Source organism: Meleagris gallopavo, chromosome 1 (genome assembly GCF_905368555.1).
Source record: "Meleagris gallopavo chromosome 1, MGAL_WU_HG_1.1, whole genome shotgun sequence".
NCBI classification, from domain to species: Eukaryota; Metazoa; Chordata; class Aves; order Galliformes; family Phasianidae; genus Meleagris; species Meleagris gallopavo.
In genome coordinates, this window is record NC_139404.1 from 147,130,194 (window position 1) to 147,144,172 (window position 13,979).

Genomic DNA, 13,979 nt, shown 5'->3' on the forward strand with positions numbered 1-13,979 from the left:
CCTTAACTCAGTATTTACCAATTGGAGTCACTTTTTGTCATTCTTTTTGGATGTGAGAGAGGTTCTAGAAATGAATTCTCAGACATAATAGTTGCCCATTTTAGCAGTGGTTTAAAAAGTCTGGTTTTAGCTTCCTAACTTCCCCTCTATCTCATCCTTAATCACAAAATACTGAAATATAGTAGATGGTGCACATCTATTTACTTGCTATTTACTGCCTTATCCCAAAGCAAATGTGGATGGATGCGATATATTCCTCCTGGACAATCTGCATGTTATAACAATTGATAGAAACCTCAAGTGCAGCTGCAGTCTCAGAAGTTGCTTTCTGCTTTGAATTGTGCGAGATCTGCAACACTTGCAAAAAGTTCATGAAGCAAAATCTAGACGGTTACTTTTTTTTGCAAATTACTGGGTTTTCTGGACTAAAAGGTGCATCCCAGAGAAGTTGTGGATGCTACATCCCTGAGGTGATAAAGGCCAGGTTGGATGGGACTTCGGGCAACTTGATCTAGTGGGTGGCAATCCTGTTCATTGGTCTTAAACGTCCTTTCCAATCAAAGCCATTCTATGATTCTACGATTCTATGACAGATCCAAGAAAAAAAAATTGGTTACTGGAAAGAAAAGTGTTAAAGGCAATTGAAGACATTCAGAAGAATAAAATTGAGGACAAGGGTATTTGGCTTGTGAGACTCTGGCATTTTTTCCACACATACAATATTTTATATTCTGGTTGCTGACACTCTAGGGACAAAGGCTTCTTTTTACATTGCGATTATATAGATGAAGGTAAAATAAGTGATTTAAAAAACAAACAAACAAACAAACAAACAAAACCGTAAGTTGGTTTTCATGTAATTTTGCACATAAATCATGGTATTTATATCTGATGTAAAGACTATTTTGTTTATTACACTTGCTATCGTAATGCAATTTTCCCACTGATATATTTATCACTTTCAAGTATATAGGGAGAAAATAGAAGGACCAAGAGACATCCTTAGCTAAAGGCTTCGGAATGTTTTCTGCTTCTCAGAACACATTCTTATTCCTTTTTCCAATCCAGAAGTGAACATCCCAGAACACCATTGTTCGTAGATTGAATTCATATTGAATATATTTAAAAGCAGAAGAAAAACATGTGCTATCTACTCTTGTGCTAGTTTGATGTTGGCCAAACCATTCATAATTAGAGGTTTTGTTATCTCGTTCATTCTTTGTTTATTTTTAATCACCCTCTAGAAATCTCAATCACATTATCATGAGTGAAATGGACCTTTGACTCCTGCTTTGATTTTCTCTGTATATATGTATCCCTTGATCGCCGAGGTTAGCTGCTTCGGAGCTGTTCCAGCCAGAAACGCAGAGACTGACTGAGACGTCATCCAGGAATCCCCGAGACAACCAAGCGGCCGGGCAACTCTCGGCGGGGCAGTTCTCGCGCGAGCGGCTGACGTGACGGGGCCGTTGCCAGGGCAACGGCGGGAGATTTAAACGGGCGCAAAGAGAGCGGCCGGGCAGTTCTCGCGAGAGCGGCTGACGCGGTGGCGGCGTTGCCAGGGCAACGGCGGGAGACTTAAACAGGCGCAAACCCGGCAGAAGCCGTTAATGGCAGAGGTTCGCTGCTTCGGAGCTGTTCCAGCCAGAACCGCTGAGACTGGCCGCGAGGTACAGGGGGGTTTCGGTCGGTTCCCTTATTCAGGGATCCCTGAGACAACAGAGCGGCCGGGCAGCTTTCGGCCGGGCAGTTCTCGCGCGAGCGGCTGACGTGACGGGGCCGTTGCCAGGGCAACGGCGGGAGATTTAAACAGGCGCAAACTTGGAAGAAACCCTTGATCGCTGAGGTTCGCTGCTTCGGAGCTGTTCCAGCCAGAACCGCTGAGACTGGCCGCGAGGTACAGGGGGGTTTCGGTCGGTTCCCTTATTCAGGGATCCCTGAGACAACAGAGTGGTCGGACAGCTCTCGGCCGGGCAGTTCTTGCGCGAGCGGCTGACGCGGCGGGGCCGTTGCCAGGGCAACGGCTCTGCATCCACCCCTATCGCCCAGAAAAAGCCTCAGGTTCGGACAGGTGAAGTCGGGATGTGAGAATCTAGGTGGGCTGTTTCAACAAGGAGAAACTGTAAGCCACCCATACACAGGACTACACAGCGAGGAGAGTTGTTATCACTGTCAAGTGAGTGATAACTGCGGGGGCTCTTGTTAACGACCTGGCAACAGGGGGAGGGCAGAGCAGCCTACCGGCAGCAGAGTGGGGCTGATCAGTCACACCCCATTAAGGCTATCTCGTGGTGTTAGATTGCCTGCCTTCTAACAATGGCTGCACCCGGGTGGAAGGCTACAAAAATTCTGGAGAACCAGACAGAGGTCCCATGTTCACACAGAGGGAAGACTGCAGCCAAAAAGAACGTGGAGACTCAGACTGAGGCCCCAACGCAAGATGCTAGTACAGAGGTCACTGGCTGTCATGAGTGCCAGAGCCTGGCCTTTGCAGTGCTGGGTGATGGAGGTGGCTGGCGGCACTACCTAAAAGACTTACTCAGCCTTGTGGTCCTCCTGAAGGAGGAGGTGGAGAGGCTGAGGACCATTAAGGAGTATGAGAGGGAGATTGATTGGTGATGCCAGTCCCTATCAGCCCCGAGATCTTAGCACACAGCTGAGGCTCCACATAAAGCATGTCACCTCCTGCTGCCTTGCCAACAGGTAGGACAGGAGAACAGGCAGGCAGATGGTGCTGCAGTGAGCCCCCTGTCCTCTCCTCCCCCTAGCAACAATTTGAGAGTGCAGGAGGAGTGGAAATGGATACTGGCTCAGCAAAGTGGCCATCCCCCATCCCGACCATCCTCGGCTCCTCAGGTGCCTCTGTGCAATAGATTTGAGGCCCTGGAACTCGAGGGAGAGGTGACTGGGGATGTGGAGGGAGGTCCACCCGTGAGGTTGCCTTGGGTGAAGCAGCCGATCCCATACCTTGAGACTGCCTCCACCCGAAAGGTGGAGGTTGGTGACCCTGCACGTGCCGGGGGGGGTTGGAGATTCATGATCCTTGAGGTCCCTTCCAACCCTGACCATTCTGTGGTTCTGTGAAAGTGAGGTAAAATCTAGCCTAAGTGTCTAAATAATGCATAATTATCCATGACTAATATATAAATGAGAGAAATGGATAAATCAATTTTTTTTTGCTTTTGTATTTTAATTCTAGCATAAGTGCTTTTATTAAGTGCATTCTTAACGAATTATTTACGTATTTAAGCAATATGCTTTCAAAATTTTATTGTTAGGGTTTGTTTTCAAAGGCTCAACACTGCCCCTCTTACAATCACAGAAGACTCGTCTTTGATTAAAACAATCCACATTCTTACCATTTAGCATAATGGTATATTGATTTTTAAGTCCTGAGACTTGATAATCTATGTCACTGAAGAGGTAGGATTATAACAGAGTAAGTCATATCATACTCTTCTATTATTATTTTCAAATACACAGTCACACAATTAAAGGCAGCATTTCTAAGTCAACTCAGTTTCTTGTTGTTTTCTATAGAAAGTCATTCATGAGCGTGTGCTTTAATCCCAACACACATCTATGTACCACACAGCTGCTCACTCATTCTTCCGAGATGGAATGTGGGAGAGAATCAGAAAGGCAGAAGTGAGCAAAAACATGGGTTGAGATCAAGACAGTTTGAATCATAGAATGAGTCATGGATTGGCTTGAGTTGGAAGGTGTCTCAGTCATCTTGTTGCTAGTGAAGTAAAAGCTTTATGTACAAGCAAAACAAAATAAGGAAGTCATTTGCTACTTTTCCATTGGTGTACAGATGTTCAGCCACTTCCAGGAAAGCAGGTCTCATTGCTTGCAATCATTTTTAGAGAAGACAAACACCATCGTTCTGAATTTCCCATCCTTCCTTCTCCGTATCCCAAGTGGTATTGCTGACCATTACACCACAAGGTATGGGATATCACTTTAGTCAGTCTGAATTAGCTGTTCCGGTTCTGGTCCCTCCTAGGTCCTTGTGCAACCCCTTTTTGGCAGGGTAGCGTGAGAAGTAGATAAATCACTGACTGTGTAAGCACTGCTCTCAGCAGCAAAACATTGATGTTATCACTGACTACTATTTAAAAAACAAACAAATGAAAACAAATAGAAAAAACCCACATCATACCAACTTCTATGAAGAAAAATGACTGTCTCAGACAAAACCATGACAATGAGATAAGCAATACTAATAATTATATTTATACCTACTAATTCCCCACATGGAAGCTATGAAAAAAATAATAAAAACACGATAGAGGATTATAGATGTTTTGTATCATCGAGGTTATATTGCTTTGCTCATTTCCAGAGTACTTAATTTGAGAATTGTGTAAAATAACAGCAGTCTTCAAACCCTTGACTAATTTGATTTTCCTGATGTAGAAACATTTTCATAAACTAAAGCACTGGTATGTCGTGAACTCTCCACCTAAAATCCCCAAATCCCAATCATAACACTATATGAGGCTCTGTGAAGGAAATTAGCTCTCTGCCAGCCAAAACCATGGCAGAACATGCATTCTTCAAGTGGCTGTTAATTTCATTTCACAGAAGTGTAAGACTGTATAGATTAACCATACAGTTTCATATCAAGTATGTCTTTCTGTTTGTATCCAACTACAGTATGAGTACTAGTGATAGATTAGCAAATTCTTTTGGCTTTACCAGCCTCACTGTCACATGAAAACATCACATCCTTATCTCTAAATTGAAGAGATATTTATTTGGAGGCTGGTCTATTTGTTGGACAAAGAACTGGTAGTACGGTCACAGATGAAGAGTTGTGGTCAACTTGTGGAGGCCAGTCACAAATGCAAAGTGCTGCATACCTGAGGCTCTCTGGATTCTGAGGGTGTTGTTTTTGTCACCAAAATGAGAAAGCTCTAATGGAGAGGATCTTGGGTGCTGTGGAGACAATTTCTTGGAAAAAAAAAAAAATAAATGTTCACTGGGGTGTATCTTCAGACAGAAAGAAAACTGAACCCTTTTTCTTCAGTGATAAGTGGATTTTTAGGTGTTTTATATCAGAGGAAATCAGCTACTTCCATAATTTGTTCATCTAATGAAGACCACTTCCTTCTCTTCAACATGAAATGCTAATCTGATCAGATTTGACATTACCTCATTTCTTGTACTAGAAGGAATAATGTTCATCAATCCCTATTAATACGTTCAAGCTACAAAGTATTTCTCTGACCTCAGTCTTATCTATATTTTCTAGATTTCAGAGTGCCAAGCTTGCTTAGTCATATCCTAGAAGGCAGACACTTCAAAGTTCCTTTCACAAAGTACATAATATTTTTTCTATTTTAAATATTTACAGAACACTGAGTTCATTATTTACTAGAACTGTCATAATTGCTATTTTTCTGAGTGAAAATACTTCATTTCAATCCCATAATTTTATGTACAAAAGAATGATTATTTTCCTATTCGCATCACTTTGCAGTTCCTTGTACTTCATTTGTCATGTTCCTCAAATAATCCCATCTCACAGCATCTTTTTTCATTTTTCACTGCTATTTATTTTTACTGTCCTTAGAAACTCATTTCTCACTGTTTATATACAAGATGCTTCTTCATATATTTAAACCCACAGTTCTTATTGCAGATCCCCATTTAACTTCACTAGTGACTTTCCCACTGTCAAAGGTTTATGGGCTGGTTTGGCCCGGTTCCGTGACTAGCGGGGCAGAGGGATTTTGCAAAATCCATGCCTCCGGAAAAAGGAAACAGAGGACCCCAAAATAATTAAAAACAGCGGCAACGATCTGAGGAGAAACAAACTAATTTACTAAATATAGTATTGGAATGCAAGATAAAACACTATAATACAATATAATTAGAATTGAAGCTAATAGATCAAATATAATGAGATAGAGTGTGTCCAAAAGGTGGATAGGCCTCACCATAACGCTGAGGTGGGATGCGCAGTCCGGTTGAGCAGCAGGGAGACAGGAGGAGAGCAGATGAAAAAGAGAGCATCAGGTGACCTTGCCAAGGCTTATATTTTCTCTCTGACCACAAAGTCCCCTGGAGAATGTAGTTCTTCTCTTCCAGGCAGTTACCCGGAACTTGAGCATTAACACCTTAACTCCCAGTGCACTACATGATGTTATGATGTGGAATACCGATAACCAAAAATCATAAAACCATGACACCTACACAATAATACGTTATTGCCTATTTCTATAATCTACTTCCTTCTTTTCACTCTCTGTGCAAGAACTTTCTTTCTCATACTGCAGTTGCTTTGTTTCCACTGCAGTCTTTGGCAAGTGGCAACGTGAAGAGCTTATTGGAAATCCCTTTATACTACAGGGTACGTACCAGTTTACCAAGTACCTATTAAATTGTGCTTGCAGAACATAAAGGTAGCAGAGGTTTCATTTAATACATAAATTTTGTTATAAACTTTCAAACTGACTTGACTTATTGTTCTGTCTCCCACTTCGACCTTCACCTTCCTCCCATCCACCCAGCAATCTTCTTGGGTAGTAGTGGCTCCCTCTAAGCCAAATGTCTTTCAGATGTAGTGAAATGTTTTTATTTTTCATCAGTGTTTGGAAAAATGTGTTAGCTAAAGATGCATCTTTTTTACAGTATAGAGAGGGAAAAAAAAAAATGCTATCTGTTCTATGATTCCAGAAACAGCTCCATTTGCCATCCCTTAGCAATACCTTTCCATTCCTCTGTAATGTAATCTTGTGATTATGATGTAAAAGTAATTGCATCAGGAAAACTTCCAAGAACATTATGTACTACAAAGTCAGATAACTAGAATTTAGAGAATTTTGTGACTGAGAGGACAAATTTGAAGTGTGAAATAATTTGCTGCTTGTCACACAAAATATCTGATATGTTCAGTAAATGATAATCAAATCACTCTTTTAAAATTGTTCTGATTTCTTTTTCTACATAACCCTATGACTGCAGCACTGTAAAAAGTCAGGCTTTGAAATAAGTATGAAGTCTAGAAATTTATCACAGAGAATTTTTTCACTAATGGCCGTAGTATTTTCCCAAATTTGTTCAGAGCTCTCATACGAAGCTAAGTGGCATTACAAATCACGGAAAAATTTTGGTAAAAAATGTTGCAAGTCATGTGTTTTGTTTACCTATTTTTTAAGAGACATAGCTTAAATCTTAGGTTCTTGTACTTGATATACACAGGGGGAACTGTAGTGGTGGATTATTTTGGAAAAGGCCATGGAATGCCCAATGATGCATATAGAGGCTACACAACAGACTCACAATACACAGATGAACTCATCAACAAAGTTTAAGAAAAGGCAAAGTATTATTCAGCAGTGTGTGAGGAGTCAGGGAAAAAAAATAAAGTGTGACAAATAATCCTGTGGACAGCAATGTAAGAGAAGGTGGAGCCTTCTCTGGTCAAGCTAATATTCCTCTGTAGCTCATGGAAGTTTTGAATAAGACCAGAATGAAAGAGGCATTTTCCAGCCTATGAAAAGGATCATGTTAGAGCCAATGCTTACACTAGCAGGGTAATCCCGAAGGATTGCAGCACACGTGAAGGTCCTAATTGGAGCAGATCTAAAACAGATTAAGTCTTGAAACATATATATATATATATATATCATGATTTTCTTTTCTTACAATATGTGACTAGGTAATTGCTGAAGAAGTGAGCTTACAGGAACCTCATGACATTGAAAAAAGAGAGTAATTGGGGACCAGAAAACCCATGCAGTGCTAGTACATTGTGGGAACCATAATACTTTCTATTTAGCTTCAAAATGGTTTGTCAGGAAAGGACCTAGAGGTCCTTCAAATTTGAACATGACCTAGTAAAGTGCCATTACTGCTAAGAAAGATTATGGTTTTTCTACTGTTAGAGTAATGAGTACTAACATATGTTCCCCAGAGAAACCATGGGTTCTCCAGCCTTGGAAATCTTTAAAAAAGCATCTGGAAATTGTCTTGAGCAACCAGATGTATGTGGCTCCACTTTAAACAAGTGAGGTTGGACCAGTCTACATTTGGAAGCCCTTTCCAATCCAGTTCAATTATTCTGTAATATTGTAATGAATGTTGTTTTAACAGACATCTAAACCTAAGAGAAGACAGAGGCAATTTGTTTTGTCAGGCAAATTTAACTCTGGATTTTGTGTTCATTATCTGAAATTTTAATCTGTAGTCTGTTTATGTCTGTAATTGTAGTCTGTTAATATCATTATTTTCATATTAAGTGCAAAATGAAAATATATATATATATATATATCATTCTGCACCCCTTGTAGTATTATCTAGGCTTTTTAAACATCTGAATTTGCAAAAGGAGCTTAGTCTATTAGCTTAAGCAGCATTTTGTATGGAACAGATGTAAAGAGACATGAATAACATCTTTAAAAAAATTATTGCTGTTGGCTATACATACTACTTTGCCAAGAGTTCTATGGCTATACATACTACTTTGCCAAGATTCTTTGGCTGCTGGGGGCCAAGAACTACATAAAATTTAAACAGACTATGAAGATACTCAGTAATGGAATTATTTAATACAACCACATTGTCTTACTCTTGGATTTTGTTCCCCTGTGAAAAGTGGTAATCCGTGCCCAGGATATTATCAACTGTTAAAAGATAATAATAATGATCTTTTTTAAATTATTATTATTTTTTTCAAATTGAACTAATAATGCCTCACTTTTTCATAAAATAAAATAAAAAATAAATGAGAAATGAAAGGTTTATTATTTTATTTATTTTTATTTTTTTTAAACAAACACTGCAGAGTTCTATTTTTAATGTTTTTTTCTTATCTGGTTTGATTGTGCTTTCAAAATACTCAAATAAATTAGTATGAAATTTATTACATTCTACCTAGGGCAACTGTCTTCATGTTTTCTCTCATAAATTTCACTACCCATAGAGAAAAGAATATTCTCTACTTGCTCATTTATATATACAATTTTGTTGTAAATATTAAGGAAAAAAAAACTCAATTTTTTTGGTCTCTGAGTCCTAGAATTCCTCTCTCCTTCTCTTTTCATCTCCCCTTCTTGTTTAAATATTTTAAATATTGGAAACACATACGTACACTATAAGTAGAAGCTGCTATTAATACATAAAGAGATGTATTTTCTACAAATTGATATTTTAAATACAGCTCGAGTAACACAAAATAATAACTGAATGAGCATTAACAACCATTCTTTTTATTTTTTTATCTTTTCACAACCAGTATTTAATACTAACTTCAGTGATATTCAAGTATAATTTTGTAGTGATTTCCACATTTAATAAAGTTTAAAGCTCTTAACTTAAAATCCTGAATTCATATATAAATGTATAAATGTCCCATGAAATATTTGTTTGTGTCCAAGGTTCGTTGTGTATTGTGTAGCTGTGGAACATGCCTGTGGCTTTCACTATCAACCCTGGAATTTCTCCACCTGGAAGCACAATATCATAAAACTGTTTTATTCCCAGGAATACAGGGAATAATTTTCTGGGAAATATATTTAGCTGTTGATTTTAGAAAAATTAGAATGTTATATATATATTTTACATTAGGAATGCCAATAACTTATTCGTGATGTTTAGTTTGGTTATCTGAGATAAATCTTTTTCATCTTTGGGTCATATCTGAAAAGCCGAGAATGCAATTAGCAGCTTAATCAAATTGTCCGTCATCATAATCAAAGCTATTTGCAGACAAAATGACAGTAGAACATTAATCACAAAGCTGGATCACAAAAAGACAGGGAGGATTATTTGGTGTATTTGTTTTCTTTTATGGTTTTATTTTTAATGTACTTTTGAAAAAATGGTTAAAGCAGCTGCAAACACACATATATGAAGAAAACAGGACAGTCAAAATAATTTTTCATATCAGAAAAAGTATAAATTGAACTCAGATTCCATTTAACCATTTTAAATAGAATAATAATTCAAGATATTGCATACACTTGAAATTAGCAGTTACAAACTGAAATGTCTACTATCAATTCTCAAATCTATTACAAGTATTTAATGTAGTATACTATAATATGCCTTCTTAACATGTAGCTCCCTTTGTAGAACAACAGAGAAAATTATAATTTTCTTTATTTTATGGTTTGTTGACTCATTATTTCTAACAAAATAAAAGAAAAACAGTCTCTGGGTCAAATTGAAAATGTGAGTTCACATTCTAATACAAGTAGGACTGTAGCAGGCTGTTCCCATTAAAATCCTACCTTTTCAGAGACAGGATCTGACAAAGATGATATTAGACTTTTCTCTACCAGGTTTTATTGCTAGTTCACAATAGAATGTTCTCTCGTGATCTCAGATTTCTTAAGTACTTGAAACTGCTATCCCACATGCACTATATCTGAAAACAATACCTACTGAAAACAGAAATAATTTCAAGAGCTTCAATAGGGGTGTAAGTCAACATCTGCTGAACATGAGTCAGCAATGTGCTCAGGTAGCCAAGAAGATCAATGACATCCTGATGTGCACTAGAAATAGTTTAGTCAGTGGGAGCAGAGAGGTGACCATAACTCTGTACTTGACACTAATGAGGCTGTACCTTGAGTACTGTGTTCAGTTTTGGGCCCCTCACTACAAGAGAGATATCGAGATACTGGACTATGTCCAAAGAAGAGCAACAAAGCAGGTGAGGGGTCTGGAGTAGCTGAGGGAACTAGGATTGTTTAGTTTGGAGAAGGGGAGGCTCAGTGTAGATCTTATTTCTCTCTACAGCTACCTGAAAGTAGGTTGCAGTGAAGTGTGGGTCAGCCTCTTCTCCCAGGTAACTAATGATGGGATAAGAGGTAATGGCCTTTTACTTGTGCCAGGAGAGATTCAGGTTGGATACTGTGAAAAAATTATTTTTAGAAAGTGTGGTAATGCACTGGAACAGGCTGACCAGGGAAGTGGTGGAGTTACTGCCCCTGAAGATGTTCAAATAAAGAGTAGATGAAGCACTTAGTGGGCAAGGTGCTGATACGTTGATGGTTGGATTAGATGATCTTAGATGTCTTTTCCAACCTTTATGATTCTATGATTCTTTAATGAAAACATTTTGTAGTAAGGAGTTCATTCAACATTGACAGCAAATGCCTGTAAACAGTGATTTAGTTATTAAAACTATAGCTTGCTTAGTCTCCCTGTTTGCCAATTAACCATAGAGAATACCTTGGTCAACAAAATTTAAAATTTAGCAATTCAGTTTAGCACCTGGAATTGACTGGAATGAATGTGAAATGACATCATTAGCATCCCTCGGTGAAAGGAAAGGAAATAGTTGTGTCAAGTTGCATCTAGTTAACCTACTACATGTTTGGATCATGGCAGCTAATTCCCTTATTATCAGTTCCCATAAGTATGTGGATGAATACATATAAATCCAAGCTGCAGATTTGTTGAACTTTTCTTTTAAAGACTTAACATATTCCTTTAGCCTCTTGTTCTCTAGGATCACCAAATAAAAATCCTTCAGACTCTTCCTGATCCTCAAAGTTACGTAGTTCATTTTTTTCTGAAGCATCTTGGTATTTTTCTTGCTCTTCTGTGGGCTAGCTCCTTTTTACCCCTAATGCTTTCTGTGTCAATCATTATTGCATATTGTCCCCTCAGGCATCTCAGTACCATGTACAATGGAGCAACTACTTTTATTAGCACTATTTTGCATTACATTCCCAAATACTATTCCACACTTTGTTTTCATGCATCATTGTCTAATATTTGTCCTTTACCAGTCTAATCTCCAAATGCTTTTTGCATGAGCAGTTTCTAAGGCAATTATTCCATATTTGGTAATTTGTCATCTAATTTCTCCACTTCCAGTTTAGTATTTTCTTTATTGCATTTTGTGACTTCCCTTTTGGATGGTACCTTCAGTTTGTCAGTAACATTTTGAATTCTCACAACATTCTCAAAAGTGTTTATACCATTTTCTGCCTTGAAAAATTGAAAATGTGAGTCTCTGTCATCATTCAAGCATCGCAACACTGGGCATTCTTAATCACTGGAAAGAATACAATGTTTCAAGACAACTCAAACTTGTTCTTCCAAATTCATTTAGCTACTTATTCAGTTTTTATATTCTTTGTTGAGTATTTGTTCCATGGTGGTCTGGCTAGATCAGGAAGACATTCACATTATTTTGGTTAATTTAGCAAAGAACATTTGCACAGTCAACTACTCAGCTGGTAGTCAGTAGGTGCATTTATCTAAAGCAGTGGTCTTCTGGCCACCTAATTTTCCTCTTTGTGTTGAGATAAATTCAGCTTTCTTTACAATAGCTGTAGTCTTCATAATGGAAGGGAAAGATGCTGATATAATCTCTCTGGTGACCAATGATAGGACCCAAGGGGATGGCATGGAGTTGTGTTAAGGGAGGTTCATATTGAATATTAGAAAAACGTTCTTCATTGAGAGGTTGGTTGTGCATTGGAGCAGAGAAATGTTCACAGCAATGAGCTTGCTGGAGATAAAGTGTTTGGGACAATGCTCTCAGACATACGGTTTGACTTTTAGGTGATTCTATGTGTATCCATGAATTGATGTCAATGATCCTTGTGGGTCACTTTCAATTTCTGATTCTATAAATCACTCCCTATATTCTACCCTGAACTTCACTGGCACTTTGCCTGTGCTCATCTCCTCTTAATTTTTTTCCCCTGTTGGAGTCTGTTGATCAGTGACATATGTAGATCACTGTGTTCTTCGGAAGAATGTTGATATCTCTCTTCTTGCAGCCATGATACTTAGACTGCAACTTTGCTCATATGAAGGACTTTTATTTCAATATTCATACATTAGAGTTTTCTCCAATTTCTAACACAAGCCTAAATTAAACATAATTTTGTTAGGATTTTGAGAACATAAATATGAAGGATTCATAGAATTAATTGGCGATACCAATAAGTGTTAATCCTAAACAGTGGGATTAACATAATGGGTTGAATTTACTGTTAATCAGATGAGAAAGAAATGTTGAGTTTCCTTTAATTGTCTTTTCGAAGTTTCTCCTTAATTTATGTGGCAGATTAGTGAATGAATATACTGTTACAGTCATATTGGAGGTTAAGGTTTACGAATTGTGTAAGATAACAAAGTATTCTGATCTTCTTTTCCTCTGCACTAGCCTTTCCCTTCCCTGTCTGTTGACTGTATGAAGGGACAAGAATTATGTCTAGCGTTTAATTAGACCCCTGACATGAGTTTCTGATTCAGGTAAGTTACGTATCACAAATAGTTTACTAATTTTTATATGATTCTAAACATGCTGCCATTATCTTATTCACAGAAAATTAAATACTTCTTTTTTTTATTTCCTAGTTTCCAAAATTTGTTTCCATAAAAGCTATTCTATTTAGTGTTTTAAGACACAGGGTGTTGCCTTTGAACTTCTGGTATCAAATGGAAAGGTAATTTCCTTTCATAGAATCAAGGAAATTACACATTTTACTGCACTGTCATAGAATGCTCTCAGATATCAGTAGACGAAAGTACAACATAACGAGATTGGTCCCTTGGACAGTGATGATAAGTCTTACTGTAAGTGAAAGTAATGTAATAGGATGACAAGTTGAAGGTGAAGAATTAGGAACAGTAACAGCATCATAAAGAATTATGTATAAGTTAATATCATAAAATACCATAAAAATTATTAAACCATAATTACTTCATTAAGTATTTTTTTCTTCTTCTTCTGTACTTCAGAGAATATTTTGAAGTATATTCTGAGTGGCTAATACTGTGGATGTCCCTGATTTAATAATTTCAAGTATTTATATTCATTTTGATATGCCCAAGTAAATGTAGGCCAGTGAGAAAGCTAAGACCTCTTTTAACTGCTCGAAAACTTACATGACATGAAGATGTGCTTAGTAATAAAAATTCTGTGAACCTATTTTCAGTTTTCAGTTTTTACCTGAGCTCCTTAAGTATGTCATGGCTGAGGTAATGTAAAGTTACTA

The 13,979-nt window shown here is 37.8% G+C and overlaps 1 long non-coding RNA gene across 1 annotated transcript in view; it reads left to right on the forward strand.

Moving 5' to 3' along the window:
• The first annotated feature begins 1,361 nt into the window (after positions 1-1,361).
• LOC146545683 (uncharacterized) overlaps positions 1,362-13,979 on the forward strand; it is a 79,838-nt gene continuing 67,220 nt past the window's right edge. Inside the window, exon 1 of the long non-coding RNA XR_014880876.1 lies at positions 1,362-1,897. This is a non-coding gene — a long non-coding RNA (uncharacterized LOC146545683). The remainder of the gene's footprint in view (positions 1,898-13,979) is intronic.